The sequence below is a fragment of the Eumetopias jubatus genome, unplaced genomic scaffold (genome assembly GCF_037043125.1).
Source record: "Eumetopias jubatus isolate StellerSeaLion01/CBP00866 unplaced genomic scaffold, mEumJub1_p1.0 scaffold_9, whole genome shotgun sequence".
Lineage (NCBI taxonomy): Eukaryota > Metazoa > Chordata > Mammalia > Carnivora > Otariidae > Eumetopias > Eumetopias jubatus.
In genome coordinates this window covers 45,724,716-45,742,105 of record NW_028274815.1, presented here as the reverse complement: position 1 = coordinate 45,742,105, position 17,390 = coordinate 45,724,716, and positions in this window count along the sequence as shown.

Sequence of the window (17,390 nt, the reverse complement as noted above, 5' to 3'; positions counted from 1 at the left end):
ACATTTAAATCTCTAATCCATTTGGAATTTATAGTGATATATTATGCATAGGCTATATCCAATTACATATTTTTATATGCTTTTTTAGTGAAAAGTTACTTTCCTTCACTAATTTGAGATGGCATCTTTATCATTTAGTAAATTTGCATGTGTACTTAGATCTCTTTCCAAATGTTCTATTCTCTTCCATTGGTTTTTCTGAGTCTGTGCCATTACTAATATTATGTTTTATGGTATATATAATGTTAGATATAACAAAGCTAGAAACCTTTTTCTTGCCCTTTTTTTTTTTGTTGTTCTCAGGGTTTTCCTGCCCATTCTTTCTTGTTTGTTCTTACAAACAAATTTTATATTTAACTTACCTAACTTTATTCTAAGGATAGTACTTTTAATTTTTAAAAGCTGTAATTCCTAACAATAAATTTAAAATGAATGATGGCAACAAAAAAAATTACCATTTGGCAAACTTTACATTAGTAATTGTCTCAGTCTAGAATTAGCAGTTGTTAAAGTTAGTGGGCAAAATTATGAGAAACAGGATTTTTGTATAGTTGCAAATAAATTACTTCAAAATACAATTTTATGGTATTTTTAAACAAACTGGAAAATCCTTTTAATACTTTTTATCCCCAATTTTATTTTTTTAGAAATTACCCACATTTTATTCCACATGAATTTATCAGATCAGAAGTTTATAACAATTTTATTCAAAACTGATACAATTCCAAAATCTTTGACACCCAACAGTATAAACTTTACTATGCAAATTATTATCTAGGCACAGCACAAAATGGTATTCAGTGTTTTGTGTTTTTTTTTAATGATGGTCTTGCTGTTGATATTCTTTGCCTTAGATAGACTATGGGAATACATCATTAACCAAAACATTTAGCTTACGAATAATGCATAGAATATGCTGAAGAAAAAAAATGGCATCAGACAATATAAGCCAAAAAAAGTTAGTTTTATTCTGAAACTATTGCTTCAATAGGGGAGAAAGCAAAGACCAAATCTAGATACCTAACAACGCTGCTAAGACAAAAGGCAGGAGAGTTTTTGAGTTGGAATGGGGAATCTCAGGCCACCTGTGTTCCTAAAAATGGCCTTGCCTAAAATAAAAGTAACTTTTCTCCTATATTCACAACAGTTGTGGTTTTATTACTTGGAGCAAGTTCCTTCCTATCCTCCACAGAAACTAGGAGGTAGGGGTGCTGTCTTCCTTGATGACTGCATTTCAAAGGGATAACTCCCAGGTCCTTGGGGAAGACATTCCTGGGTTGTAAAACCTGCAAGAGGCTTTTTAAAAGATTTATATCTCAAAGGGGCAGTGAGAATTTACCATGACAAGTTTCCTGAGGTAAAATGCTCTAAGAAAAGGGAAGTTGGGGCCTAAGGCAGGAAAGCAAATCCTGTCTAAAGTTTAGGCAACCTAAGGGGAACAGTAAGTCCATCTTGTGGTGAAATATTTTGTAACACACGCTCACACACACACATGCACATGCTCACGCACATGCACATGCACACAGTATTGTGGCTAAGTGAAGGTAGATCACCCGCATAATTGGCAAGCTCTGGTGCAAAATGAAAATGCAGCTTCTCCTGTTCAAAAATTAAGAATTTCAAGATGGCAGCAGCAGAACATTCAACTCAGGGCTCTTCTAGGTGTGGAGCCCTGTGCAGTGACAAAGGTCACATGCCCATGAAACTGGCCCTGAGGGCAAGGTTTGGACCCAGCTCGGCTGGCTACTGGAGACTGAATCCAGACTTTTCTAATTATTGGCTGGATAACGTTAACATGTTTACTAAATCTTTCTTAACTCCAGTTTCCTCTGGTGAATATTTGGGGAAGAGACTGAGGGGGCAACTAGCTATGAGTGATCACTAGTTGCAGTAAGCCATGTAAAGTTCTCAGAACAGCGGCACTTAGCAAGAATTTGATAAGATTTTATTTTAAAAAATACATGTAAGTTGACCTTCATGCAAATGTATTTTACAAGTTTTTCATGAAACTTTTAATATATTTAAAATTAATTTAATACATGGAAGTTAAAAAAATTGTATGGAGTCAATTATATAGTCAGTTTTCGCAGGTGGAGTCATGCTTAGAAAGACATGCACCATTCAAAGACCTGAAAATATTTTGTGCTATAGGGTTTTATATATATATTTTTACCCTTTGAATATTTTTTAAAGCTTTTATTTATTTATTTGTCAGAGAAAGAGAGAGGACAAGCAGGAGGAGTAGCAGGCAGAGAGAGAAGCAGGCTCCCCGCTGGGCAAGGAGCCCAATGGGGGGCTAGATCCCAAAACCCTGGGATCATGACCTGAGCCAAAGGCAGTGGCTTAATGGACTGGGCCACACAGATGCCCCTACCCTTAGAATATTAAAGAACAAAGCAGGAGTCAAGCCCCCCCCCCCCACCCAAATAAGTCTTTTGGCTCAATACTCTTAATTGTATAAAAATATTTTTGCATTATTTAAAAGTATTAGGATTATTTTGTACTAAATTTTTAAAGATACTTGAAACTGCCTCTAGATTTCCACTATGACATTAATTTATCTGCTTATTCTAGTTGAAGAAATATATTACAGTCTTTTATTAGGTATCACACATAAGATTGGCTATGTTTTTTGTTTTTCTTTTTTCTACAGTTACAAATACTCCCAACTCCTCAGTAATTTATAACTACAAACACCAAGTTCTTGGAGATTCGCTAACCCTCTGCTACACATTGCTCTCTCAAAGAAATAAAACTCCTTACTTTACTTAATCATGCTGTGTTATGATTTCACTGTTTTATGAAATATAATTTACCATGATTTAGGCTAGGATTCCAAAATTAAAACTGTTATTTAGAACTCCTCATTATGTTACCTTAATCAAATTTTATACTTAGTTCAGTTTCAGAAATTGCACTGTGAGGATTTCTCTGTTTATGTAGCAGCTCACAAACTGCATAGCAACAAATATTGTATTCCTCAAAGTTTTGATAGAATTTTCCAGCAAAACCATTTATTTCAAAGATAGTTTTTAAAAATTGTATATGGTGTCTATGAAATAGAAACCTATTTGAGAGCTCTTCTGCTTCTTTAGACAAATTTGGTGATACTTATAAAAATCTATTTCACATAAACTTTCCAAACTATTAGAAGTGCATTTTGGCAGTACCTTCTCTAAATTAGATTTTAAGTTTACTTTTAATTAGTAAGGTCATATTTACATTTCAGGTTCTCTATGTTTACCTTACTAGTTGAAAAAAATTTATCTTTTATAAATTTTTTTATGAGAAAATGATTATCCATTAAATTATCCTAGTTTCTAAATAATTTGCTTTAATCTAATCTACTCCTCTGCTTTAGGTTTTTTTGACTTATCTCTTCCTAAATTCTTGTATTCGTTATTTTTTATTCTCTTATATGACAATACTAATTACGAGTGTATATATTGCTCTAAGGACAGATTTCATGCTGATAATAGAATATTTCCTCCTTGTTAACCTACAACTTTTTAGCATTTGCTGTTCTGAATTCTTCTTTGAATTTCATGAAATTTGTTGTCTCTGTGTCAATTTTGTATCAATCAAAAAATATAAATTTTTGTGAGGGCAAAATGAAGGTGGAGGCAGCAACACTCTCTCCATTGTCCCAGTTTACAGATGAGCCCCTAAGGGGTAGATAGAGATAGAGCTCCACCTTTCTGAAACTTTTCCAAGCTCTATCTATTTCAAATAATAAAGCCAGGTAGTACCAAAAGCAGAAGAATGAATAGGCTCTATTCTCAATTCTGCTCCATAATTAGCAGTAATTACTTTATCTGTATTTTCCTTCAAAACTCTTTTGTATTTTCTTCCTTCAGTGTCTTCCTGGATGATCCAGTGAGATTTTGAAGAAATGCCACTGGAAGTCACTGGACAGATTTGAATGCAGAAATCAGCAATTAGCTTTTAAGCAAAGAAAGAATGTTATTACTCTAGGAAGTCTTCCTTCAAATTAAGCAAATTATTTTAATTGTTAATAGACCGTCAACATGACCTTAATTAAATCATTTGCCAAAAATTCTTCCTATGAACTAACTCAGTTTATTCATTGGCTTTTTTTTTAAACCACAGAGTAAAACTTCCCTCTACATTTGAAGTTTTGATTTGATGTCAGTGGTTAAATTTTTTTTCACCCTGAAAATGATTATAGCAATCTTCAGTGTTCATAAGTGTAAATTTCACTTATTTGAGGCTCAGTAACTCTGGTTTCAGTTTCCTACCCAAAGCTACAAAATCACTTTGAAGAGCACCATATAAGTAAATTAAACCATCAAGTCATCAAGCTGGGACTGTCACACCCAGGAGGGTACTTCAATGATTATAGCAGCTACTTCTGGGCTTTAACAAGAATTTCCCAGAGCTGAAAGCATTCTCAGGCTTCATGGAACATAAACCTTTACTTCAAAAATAAACTTTGTATTTTGAAAACAAAACATTTATTGTTCGTGTAAAAGGTCCCTGAGTTTTGTTAGGAAACAATTTAACAACTCCAGTTTATAAAAATACTGTGAGACAATGATTACAAATGTAACCTTTACTTTAAAAGAGCAGAAGCAATTTGGGCCCTTGGTTTTTAACATTATGTTACTTGGCTGGTTGCACAGAGTACCTAATTGGGTACAAAATCATTTCTGGAACTCTAATTTTTTATTTTATACTTTTTTATGGATTTTTTATTTCTTAGTGAATAGTTCTTCCTCTCACAAATAAAAGAAGAATTACAGAATATGTTCATATGCACATGAAGCACTGTGAAATTTAAAACAGGAGTCACTTAAGTTACCGCTGTTTTAGAATAAACTTGTAAATAATATCTAAAAGCAACTGATTATATATAGGGCTGCTGTATTTTACAATGTAGTACAGTGCATTAAGTATAAGAATAAAAAATTTCTTATGACCTTTAATAGTAAGAAGCAGTTTCCCTTTAAACAATGGTTGTAGATGGTTTCTACTATGTTAAAATTTCTACAACCTAAGTTATTATGGTATAAAATTTAATATTTTTAAAGCTGTACAGAGCTTATATAAAGATTTTGTATGTTTCTTTCTCCAATTACCAAAATAGTAGAGTAAACTGTATGGCTATTACTGCTCTGAGTTAATGCTAACTTTTGAGCAGTATGGTTTGAGAGTACATTTAAGTAATATTTCCAGGCACTCTTAGCTTTATTTTCAAAGCATTAACACAGGATTGATATATACATTGTTGAGAATTAATAATAATAATAAACTAATTAATTACCACTCTTGAAGCAGAAATTTTGATCCTGGCTCCCTCTATTTACTGAATAATCATTTCTGGACACTGATTTTTTTTTTGAGAAACTTTATAATGTAAGGCTATTCCTAACTCCATAAACATAGATTATGCTACACTCATAATTCTTTTTTAATGAAGGTATTCAATATGATTATTTCCTGGAGATGGCACAGGAAAAGATGGAAAGTGGAATAATCAAGGGAGGCTGTTATCTAGGGTAATGTTTTCTTTCTGAAGAGGCTCTCAGCTTTGACCTTGAGAAATGTATGATTGCACTGGACAAAGTTAAACAGGCAAAGATGTTTTTATTTTTTGAATATTTTCCCAGAATTATTAAAGCATGATAGGCAAATAAAATTGTTTTTATTTAAAGTGTACAATGTCATTATTTGATATATGTATACATTATGAAATGATTGCCACAATCAAGTTAATTAAATTAATGTATTACCATCGCATATGGTTGCTTTTTTAAATGAGAAAACCTAAGATCCACTCTCATGGCAAATTTGATGTATACAATGGAGTATTATTAACTATACCTACAATGCTGTACATGAGGCTCACAGGATTTATTTGTCTTCTAACTAAAATTTTGTAACTTTTGACCACTGTCTCCCCATTTCCCCCACCCCCCAGGCCCTGACAACTACAATTCTACTTTCTATTCCTATGAGTTCAACTTTTGTTTGTTTGTTTAAATTTTATATATAAGTGCTACTATACAGTCTTTGTCTTTCTCTGACTTATTTTATTTCACTTAGCATAATGTCCTCCAGTTTCTTCCATATTGTTCACAGATGGCAGGATTTTCTTCTTTTTTATGGCTGAATAGTATTTCATTGTGTGTGTGTGTGTGTGTGTGTGTGTGTATACACACACACATATATATTACACTGTATATTACATATATACATATAAGTATATATATATAATGTATATATTTACATATATATATATATACAATTTCTTTATCCATTCATTTGTTAACAAACACTTAGGCTGTTCCTGTATCTTGTCTATTGTAAATGATGCTGCGATGAACATGGGGATGCAGATATGTCTTTGAGATACTGATTTTGTTTTCTTCTGATACATACTCAGAAATGGGATTGCTGGATCATATGGTAATTCTATTTTTAATTTTTGGAGGAAACTCCATACAGTTTTCTATAATGATTATACCAATATACATTCCCACTGACAAAGTACAAAGGTTACCTTTCTCTACATCCTTGCCAACATTTGTTATGTCCTGTCTCTTTGATAATAGCCATCCTAACAGGTGTAAGGTGATATCTAATTGTAGTCTTGATTTGCATAACTGAAGTTTTTAATCAAAGCTATTGCAATTAGCAAGAGAGGCTAGAACTAAAGTTGAGATTCAATGCCACTGAAAGAAAGGTCTGGGGAGATTTTAAAAAGCTGGGATGAGGGTATCATAAACCACTAATTGACCCTACTCAAAAGAAAAGTACCTTCTCTCCTTTCCTCAGGCAGTTGGTGGTTTTACAATGTGAAGCATGGCCCCTACCAAATTTAGGCTCATAATCTCCCACAGAGACTGGGAGAGGAGGGCTGCTATTTCCTTGATGATTACATTTCAAAGAGATGGTTCTTAGGTCTTCCAGGAGAAAGACATTCCAGAGTTGTGAAAGTGGCAAGAGGCTTTTAAAAAGATTTACATCTCAAGAAATAATCCTGCCTCTCAATCTCTACGTGAGGGTAATATTAGTATCTAACTCACAAGATTTTCTTTTTTTCCTTAGAATTAAGTGATGTAACACATGGAAGACACTTAGCAAAATGGTTGGTACATAATTTGTAATCAATAAATGTTTGGATTTAAAAAAAAGATTTACATCTCAGTGGGGCAGAGAAAAGACTTGCAATGACAAGTTTTCTAAAATAAATGCTTTAAGAAAAGGGGAGCCAGGTGTCTACAGCCAGGAAGAAGCCTGGCCAAAGATTAGTCAAGATGAAGAAAACATTAAGGACATTTTGGTCAGTGAATTCTGATTGGAGCTAATGAAAAATTATTAATTAGAAACTAAGTCACATTTCAAATATTCCTCAGGAACCGTATAAATAAAGATAATGTGGGAAGTACTTTTAAAGGTTGCAAAATTATTTAAACGTTACCTAAAAACTTTTTATTGAATTGTTATTTATGGTGTTAGAAAGTAACCAACTGTCCACTGGTAAGAAAACAGATAAAGTATGATGTACCCATACTATGGCACATTAAATGGCTATTGAAATGAATGTAACATATCTACATCTATTTCCCTTAAAGAGTATCTAAGATGTATTATTTCTTGCTCAGGCCAAAAACCTTGGAGTTGACATCTCTCTCACATCCCACTGTCAGTGATCAGCAAAGCCTCTTGGCTCCAACTTCAAAATACATCCACAACTGGGTGATAGACATTGGGTAGGGTATGTGCTATGGTGAGCGCTGTGAATTGTGCAAGACTGTTGAATCACAGATCTGTACCTCTGAAACAAATAATGCAGTATAGGTTAAGAAAAAAAAGAAGAAGAAGATAGCAGGAGGGGAAGAATGAAGGGGAGTAAATCGGAGAGGGGAGACGAACCATGAGAGACGATGGACTCTGAAAAACAAACTGAGGGTTCTAGAGGGGAGGGGGGGATGGGTTAGCCTGGTGATGGGTATTAAAGAGGGCACGTTCTGCGTGGAGCACTGGGTTTTATTCACAAACAATGAATCATGGAACACTACATCAAAAACTAATGATGTAATGTATGGTGATTAACATAACAATAAAAAATTAAAAAAATACATCCACAATTTGATTACTTTTCATCACCTGGCCCAGTTATCATCTCTAGTTTGGACTACTGCAATAGCCTCTTCATTGGTCTCACTGCTCCTGGAATTCCTCTTCTCCAAAAATATATTCTCACAATGCAAAGTCTCCTTTTAGAAACTTGAGCCAGATCAGTAAGTCCAATCATGTCACTAGCGACTCTGTGTGATCTGGCTTATTCCCTCTCCCTTCATCTCTCCTTCTCCTTCACCCCACTTCTACCACACCAGCCCCCTTACTAGTCTTCACATATATTCATGCCCTCATGCTTTTGCACAACCTGTTTCTTCTGTCTGAGCTGAGTTACTCTTAACCCAAATACTCACATCTAATTCTGCACTAACTCAAATTAGACTAAAATCTTACCTTCTCATTGTATCACTGGCCAGACCCCAAGACCTAGCCTTTACTGCACACCTGCTTGTACTCATTAACCTTTGTCTTACATTTTCCCACTAACCTTTTCATTTGGCTTTCCTCTTAACTCAGGCAGATGAAACCTAAAACTACCCCCCAGGTGATGGATTGCCCTGACAAGACTTCCCACTGACCCAGATCACCCATACTCTTTCAGCTAAACCTGATTGGAACCTGCATAGATGGACCATGGAGTGACCTCTGGAATGACCTACGATCACCTTTACTTCAAAATAATACTAAAATCTCTATCCAAGGAGGAGCACCAGCCTCATTTACATAACATTCCTATGTATGTATAGGCATGTTTCCTTAAGGTGCATGTGTGACCTTATGCCCTCCTCTACATACGATAACAAGGCATCCTTACCTAAATATTCATCTTAACCCTAAACAAAAGGAACCCATTCACCCTCTCTCAGGGAATCATGGCTTTGGAAGTCATTCCCTGTGATCTCCTTATTTGCTGCAAATAAATTTTCTTTGTGGACAACTCAACCTGGTGCAGTTTCTGACACACATGGGTGAACAACATGAGTGAATTCATGTTGGTTCAGTTACAATTGAACTCAACTCTTACTACCCCAGTTTAAAATGCAAGCTGCTCATTTTCCTAATGCACTTCCAACCCCCTTCTCCTGATAGCTTTTATCACCTCCTAGTAAACTTGTTATTTACTTATTTGTATGTTTATCATGTATTTTCAATCTCTCTCCACTAAAATGAAATTTTCACAACACTTGTTTATTCATGGTATTGCATAGAACAAAGCCTGGCACAGAAGCAACTGATTAAATGCTTGTTGAATACATGAATAAATGAGAGATGAAAGTCTTTGTCACCAGAATAAAGTGAAAAGCCCATGTAAAATATCAACCATATCTTGGGGCACCTAGGTGGTTCAGTTGGTTAAGCGACTGCCTTCGGCTCAGATTGTGATCCTGGAGTCCTGGGATCGAGTCCCACATTGGGCTCCCTGCTCAGGGCGGGGGTCTTCTTCTCCCTCTGACACTTTTCCCTCTTGTGCTCTCTGTCTCTTATTCTCTCTCTCTCAAATAAATAAATAAAATCTTTAAAAAATATATCAACCATATCTCAGTGTCTTACTTATTCCTGAGTTGCTTTTTTAGTAATATTAAAAATCTTGGGGCGCCTGGCTGGCTCGGTCGTTAAGCGTCTGCCTTCGGCTCAGGTCATGATCCCAGGGTCCTGGGATTGAGCCCCACATCGGGTTCCCTGCTCAGTGGGAAGCCTGCTTCTCCCTCTCCCACTCCCCCTGCTTGTGTTCCCTCTCTCGCTGTGTATGTTTCTGTCAAACAAATAAAAATCTTTAAAAAAATAAAAATAAAAAAATAAAAATCTAACAGGTATTGCAAATATATGACAAAGACTTTTAAAAATGACAGCTCTAATATTTTGGAATTACTTTAACTGAAATAAATGTATTAAAATTTAAGCATAGTAAGTTTATAAATGTGATTATTCATAGTGCAATTTCTATTATGAAAAACAATTACCAAGATAAGGATAAAATATAGGTCAAAATAGAAGACACAAATATAAAATAAGAAATACATTTTGACCCCTCATGCTTATTGAGATGGAACTGTGATGACATAATTTGTTTTTCAATGAAGTATCTATACAGATCAAACAAAATTAATATTTTACTGGTTATTTGTTTGTGTAGCCTAGGGGTTATTAATTTGGGCAGAGGAATGTTTACTGTTACTCCAGGGAAAAAAAGGAGGGAATGTGACAGTGTACTATAAAAACTCATATTATTTTTAAATTTTTGGGTGATCTAAATTAAAATAAAAATATAAATAAAATGAGGTAAAGCCACCACAGGAAACAAGATTCTGGAATAATTTTCTGGACTTTCACTTTTTCTACTTGAAGTGATTCCCCTCAGAATGGGGTGTGGTGTTTTTTTGGATATATGATAATTTAAAATTTGTGTGATAATTTATTATTTGTTTGATAATTTGTTTAGGAATATCCTATTTTTAAAAAGATTTTACTTACTTATTTGAAAGAGAAACACAGAGAGAGAGAGACAACACACAAGCAAGGAGCAAGGTAAGGGGCAGAGGCAGAAGCAGACTGCCTGCTGAGCAGGGAGACTGATTTGGGACTTGATCCCAGGACCCTGGGATCATGACCTGAGCTCAAGGCAGATGCCTAATGACTGAGCCACCCAGGTGCCCAAGAATATCCTATTTCTATAATAAACAAATGCTATGACATATTTTTGTTAAAAGGTTAAATGTATTTACTTTTCTTTCCTTTTCTTTTTGTTTTGTTTTTAAGGTATTCATGTGAAAGCATGAACATGAGATTGTAACATGGAGGTAAACATGTTAGGGGAGGGGCGCCTGGGTGGCTCAGTCGTTAAGCGTCTGCCTTTGGCTCAGGTCATGATCCCAGGGTCCTGAGATCGAGCCCCGCATTGGGCTCCCTGCTCAGCAGGCAGTCTGCTCTGCCTCTGCAGAATAAAAGTGAGAAGGTGAGAAGTGGAAATATATTATGACATACTAAAGCTATCTTCTGGGAAATATATACATGAAAATGACAAATCTTATATTTGCTGTTGAAATGACAATAAAGAAAGCCAATATTTCATAGCACCTGAGCCCTGAATATCAAGCAATGAGATATACAGGTCCTAAGGCCATATTATAAGCCAGAAGTTATTCAGTAAGCAAGGATTCAAATGTTCAAATCATAGTTCTTGGTTACAAACAACAGAAATTGACTCTAGTTATTCTAATCAGAAAAGCTGTTTCCTAGAAGGGTATTGGGTAGCTCTGCACAATGGAAGAATAGAGCCAGAATCACTCTGCAGGAAGAGGCATCCCATTGGAGAGACCTAGAAGTCAACACTAGCACCACCAAGGGATTAAACTGTTCTTGTTTCTTTGTGCCCGTCTCCTAGCATTCAGCATCCAGGCATGAAGCATGCATGGATGAGTGAACTCATATGGCTATGCCCTAGAGATAACCAGGGTCTGGCTTCCGTCTATGCTAGTGGAATAGGATGACCGTGTCTCTTACCAAAATGCCTAAATAGTGGATTCCACAAGTCTGAAATATCTTATGACATAAATCTTTTTTAAAAAGCCTCCAAATACCTTTATTTGTCATTAGTGTAATTAGATAATAAAAGACTACAATGAAGAAAAAAAGTCTAATTTATTAACCACCCCTCCTTTAGCAAACACTGAAACAGAAATTAATTTATAACCAATTAACTTAGCTGGTAACAACTGTTGCATTGTGACTTAATAGACTTTATATTATTTCCTCATCAGGGACTGAATCTTTAATTTGAAATATTATTTAAAAGGCAATTAAACATAGTATAGTTTTTGTATCATTTTATAAATGAAGCCCTCTTATGATGAGGTATTGTGGAACATAGAGGGATTGCTTGGAACCAGTCTGAGTTCAAATTCTAGCTCTATTCCTTCTTGTGTGTGAACTTGAACTTTTTTTTACCCTCTCTGCTCCTTAGTTTGCTAGTCTGTAAAATGAGGAGGATAATATTATCAATCTCAGGAAGTTTTTTGAGGATTGCATTTATATGAGTACAACAGTGCCAACGGGGAGTAAGCACCATACATCCACAAACCATCACTATACCGTTTGCCTTTGCCAAGTGACTATGATTCAGCTCATATGCTGGAAGTTTGGGGTAACATTGCTATCACTGTACTCACATTGCTCTCTTTCTTTTTAACATTTCCAGATTTGCTAATCTAGATATCATTTTGATATGTGCCACAAAAGGGAGACTTGTTATTTTATTTTCAGTCATTTTACCTGTGACTTTCTGGCCCATTGGAGTTTATCCTCAAGGGGAAGCATCGGCCCTGGGTTGTAGATCCAGCTTTCACTACGACTGGTTAGAACTCTGGGCAAGCCTACTGACCTCAATTATCTCATTTATGAAAGGAAAAGCCTAAAGACTAGATTTTGAACGCTGCTTTGGCATTCTTCAGTGATGACTCTGGGGCAGGGCGGAGTAAAAACCGTTCTGAAACCTGAGACTGTAACAAATGCCAGAATCTGGCTTGACTATCCACTAATAGCGGAAGGAGAGATTAAGAATTTTAAACGCTCTTAAAAGTCACCTGCTAAGTGACTGAACTTACTCAAACTTATCAATGAGTGGGAAACCTGGGAGTGGGGCTGGGGAAACAAGGCATCAGGAAAAGAAAAATTGGTCATGTGAAAGGGAATATTGGTATGGGATTTAACGAAAAAGTAAGTCGGTCCTTGGCATCTGGGTAGGCAGGAGGCTTGCAGCCGGCGCATGCGCAATTCACTCCCCGTGCTGGCCTCGGGCAGTCTCGACCCTGCGCAGCTTTTTCGCTGCAAGTCGGCGCCCTCACACCTGGAGGGGCCCTGAGGCGAGACGCCACCACACTGTGACTCTTGAGTGGGGAAGGCAAGGCGCGTCCAGGAGGCTTGGAGTTTGCTTCGTAGGTGGCATGGACCAGACCCTGGCAGCTTCAAGGATGGGGAGTCTCTGGCAGCAGGCCACTGAGGTGTTGCTCATCCCAGAACTTTTTGCCGGCCAGGTGAAACTCAAGAAAAAAAAAGAGAGAGAGAAACAAAGAAAGAAAAGAAAGAAAGAAAAGGTAAGTGAAAAAATATTTTAAAAGTTGTAGTGTGAAATATTGACATTTAATGCATAAAGAAAAACTTAAGGGAAATGAGCCTTTAAAAAAAAATGAGTAAAAGTAAATTTAATTCCATGAGAGGTTTGGTAAACCTGAATTTTTAATGAAGTAATAATCTCATCCACTTTTATGCTTTAAGGTGTCATTTACATGTCTGTGACAGAATAATGTTTTGATGTATAAAGCGGTGTGTATTTCGTCATTTTAAATGTTCTGCTCATGCCCTCTCTGGTAGAGCGTGGCCCTGAGTGTGCTTCCTCAAAAGAGAGATGTAGTAGGCAGCCAGCAGATATGCCTGTGAGTCTTTGGTTTCTTGAAGAGCTTTGGAGAAACCTAGGGAGTGTTTTCAGTATATACAAACATGCCTGGGGCAACAAGTGGGAAGAGACTGGTGCTTCTTTCCAACTAGGATTTTTTTTAAAAAGTCTCCTCAGTTGGAAGGATGAATGAAAGATGAGGAGAGGTCAATTGCAGGGGTGCCTGTGAGAGGGTAGAAGGGCCCTGCATGACACCAGCAGGAGTGGAATGATCCAGAAAGAGAAAATGTCTGATTCCTCCAGGCAGATGGCCCATGGACAATCCTACAAAGATTCCTGGTGCCAGAATATTGCAGAAGCAGCCACATGTACCCCATGCAACCCCAAAATGGCACTAGAGTAGCAGAGGGAGCTTCTGAATCTAAAGTGACCATGTTAATAGATGAGACATATAAACAGGGACTCCACAGGGACAGGAGCTTTATCTTGTTCCCCTGCTCCTAGAACATGTCAAGCACATAATTAGGTGCTCAGTTAATATTTGCTGTATAATAAACAAATGAGTAATATGGGTGAGAACTAGATGTGTCTCGTGGGAACCCAATGAAAAAAGCTCAGGCAGGAAGATAGACCAGACAATGTATTCCTTCTGGCACATATTCTGGAGCACTAATTGCTTCTATTGTCTTGCACCACCTCTGCTTTGATGTTGTAGAACTAAATACTCACCAAGGAATGTAAGTGTCTCCTCAACGAAGTTGGAGAGAGATGTGCTAGAGATTAGGTTTTTGCCACCCTTCTAGAATGGAATTTCATATTAAAAAGTAGCTTATTTATTTTTTAACAATTATTTATTGAGTCCTTAATATGTGCCACACACTGTTCTGGACACTGGGGTTATATAAATAAACCAAAGTAGAGTTATAGAAACAGAAAGCTACATTTCTTGTACATAACAAACGTTTTTAATTCTTACCATAAGCCAGATACTATTTAATGTATTATGAGTAATAACTCAAGAGAACCATCAAGTAGATATTATATAATGCATGTTTTACAGATGAAGTAACTGAAATAGAGAAAAGTTAACTACTTTGCACAAGGTCACAAAAATAGAAGAGACTCATGAATTGAACCTAAGCCATTTGGGTCTAAATCTCATGCTCATAACTGATTTCATGAACCTTGATTTATATTCTCTACATCCTGATCACTCAAAACTACATCTCTAGCTAGGACCTGTCTCTTGAACTCCATGTCCCTACATCTAAGTGTTTACTGGATATTGCTAATTAAATGTTCCCCCAGGTTCTTCAAACTCAGTTTACATAAACGAAACTGAACTCAACACTTATCTTACCAGTTTTACTTGGGTTTCTTATGTGAGGGAAAGGTATCCCTCTCAATCTTGTTAGTCACTCCAAAAATCTGTTTTTCTTCCTTTCTTTCTTCCTTCTCCCTTACCCACAGCCCAGCCTTCATCTCATCAAACACAAGATCCTGTTGCTTCTCTCTTCCTACTATCTACTAAGGCTCTTGCTGTCAGTCTACTATTATCTCTTGTGTGTATTATTTTAGTGGCCTTTAGGCCTGTTCCTCCAACCCAAACTTCTGCGTTACACAATCCCGGCAGCCAGATTTTTACAAAACAAAAATCTGACCATTTCACATCCATGTCACCATGACAGGATGAAGCCTAAATTCTTTCACATAGTGTATAAAACCAGTCACGATATGGGTCTAGTTTAGTGTCTGAGCTTGACCTCTCACTCTTCCTTTTCAGTCTTACTGAACTAATTGGAATCCATCAGATGCTCACACTACACCTTTGCAAATAATTTATCTTACTAAAAATATCCTTCATCATCTTAATCAAGATAAAGCTGATACATTGTTATGGTCTTAGGGTGGATGTTATTTCCTCTGAGAAATCTTTCTTAACTTCCCCAAACCAGGTTGAATGCCCATTTTTTGCTTATTACTGTTTACTCCTCTGTCTTTTCCTAAAGACCGCACTTTGGGGTCTGGGACTGTATCTTGGTCATTGTATATCCTTATTTTCCAGCACAATGCTTGCTACATAGGAGGAGCGCAATTAAAAAAAACAAAAAAAAAAACTGTTGAGTGAATGAAAAAATAATTACATTAATTAATTCCTGCTGGGGAGTGAGTAAGCAATAAACCAATCCAAATATGGGAGAGAAAACATTTTTAAAGCAAAATTTGGCATAAGAGGACTGTGAAATTAAAACAAGGATGGGGTCATAAATCTTACTCTAACTAGATCAAATCAAGCATTCTCATTTTCCATCAGCCAAAATGCAAAGCAGCAGCTACAGCTGCTTTTTCCTTGAAATCCAAAAAAAAAAAAAAAAAAAGTTTTCACTGTATTAGTTCACTTCACTAACAAGTATTAGTAATTGAGAATATCCGCTTCTAAAGGAGCAGGCTAGGTTGATCAGATTAAAACACTTATGAACAAGACTTAAAACAAGAGAACAGTTGAATTCAAAATATTCTTTAGAATGATTCTAATCAGCCAAGAACTCAAATCTCTGGTTAAGGTGATTAGATCCGAATATATGCTGAAGAGGAAGTACTGCATGAGAAAATACCCCTTCAGGACAACAGGGATCTTATCGTGGTTTTGAAACTCTCTAGTTACACAAACTTAGATAAATCACTTTCTCGTTCTTGTCTTTAAATTGAGAATAAGAACATCTCTTCTGTCAGTTACCTGCATATTATGAGGCTCAAGTGAAAGCAAAACAGAATTCTTAATAAAATCGATTAAAGGTGTGCCAAATATGAGAGCATGGTTTCTCCTATTTGAAGACCAGTGAAGTGAAGATTAAAGCAGTGGTTCTCAGTGGGTGTGTTTTAGAGACCTGTGTATCCATTTTAGTTGGCAAGAATAGGCGGTACTGAAGTTAAATCTGCTATGGTCAGTGATGCTAGTTGCTCTTCAGTGAACAGAAAAGTCCTATGTAATGAAGAATTTTCTAGCCTATGGTAAGAAATAATGAAATAGTCTCCAGCCTACAAAAAGACTTTATAATGTCTTGAAGTAAATAAATTTTTTTTTACTATTATCAGAAGCTAAAACAAGGACCTCTGCAAATATTTGTCTACAGCACAAGGATACCTGGCCAAGGGACCAAGTAATGCCAAAGAACAGCCAAGCCATGTGCCCTGGCTGAGAGCTGTATTCAGAAGGAAAGAGTAGCTTTAAAAAATTCACTCACAGGTGCAAACGGAATTTAACTCCATTACATAAATATAATTAATTTTTCTTGCATTGTTTTAATATACAATGAATTTTCAGAAAGGCAACTACCATGTAAAAGGAGTATTGTACTTTGCTTTTGGAAAAATCCAACATGATTTTTTTCACCATGTAAAAAAAATCATATTCCAATGGCAATCCTGATCATGATATTTGAGATACCAAAACCTTTGTCTGATTGTCAGTCAGTCTGGTCTGTCTACTATTTACATATTATCATTTATCTGTCTTGAACATCTAATTGAAGATGTATTTTTGATACTCAGCAGTTTACTCAATACATTTTATTTTTTAAATTTCTTCCTTTAGAACACTAAGTATTTATTCAGAATAATAAAAAGACAAATGCTTTCCCACCTGATTTCCATCAGTTAGAAATAATTCTTTGTTCTGTCAAAGAGGTGGAATATATTTCAGATAGTACTGGGGTTGTGAGTGGATTTGAGGAAAATCAATATGATAACAAATGCTGTGCCAGAGCCTTGGCAATGAACATAACATATGCCCAGATCTAAACATTCCATATTTATTATTCCAAACGTGATTATTTTTTTTTTCACTAGGATGCTGCCAGTTTAGAGAAAGTGACTTGGCTTTTGTATTTTGGGG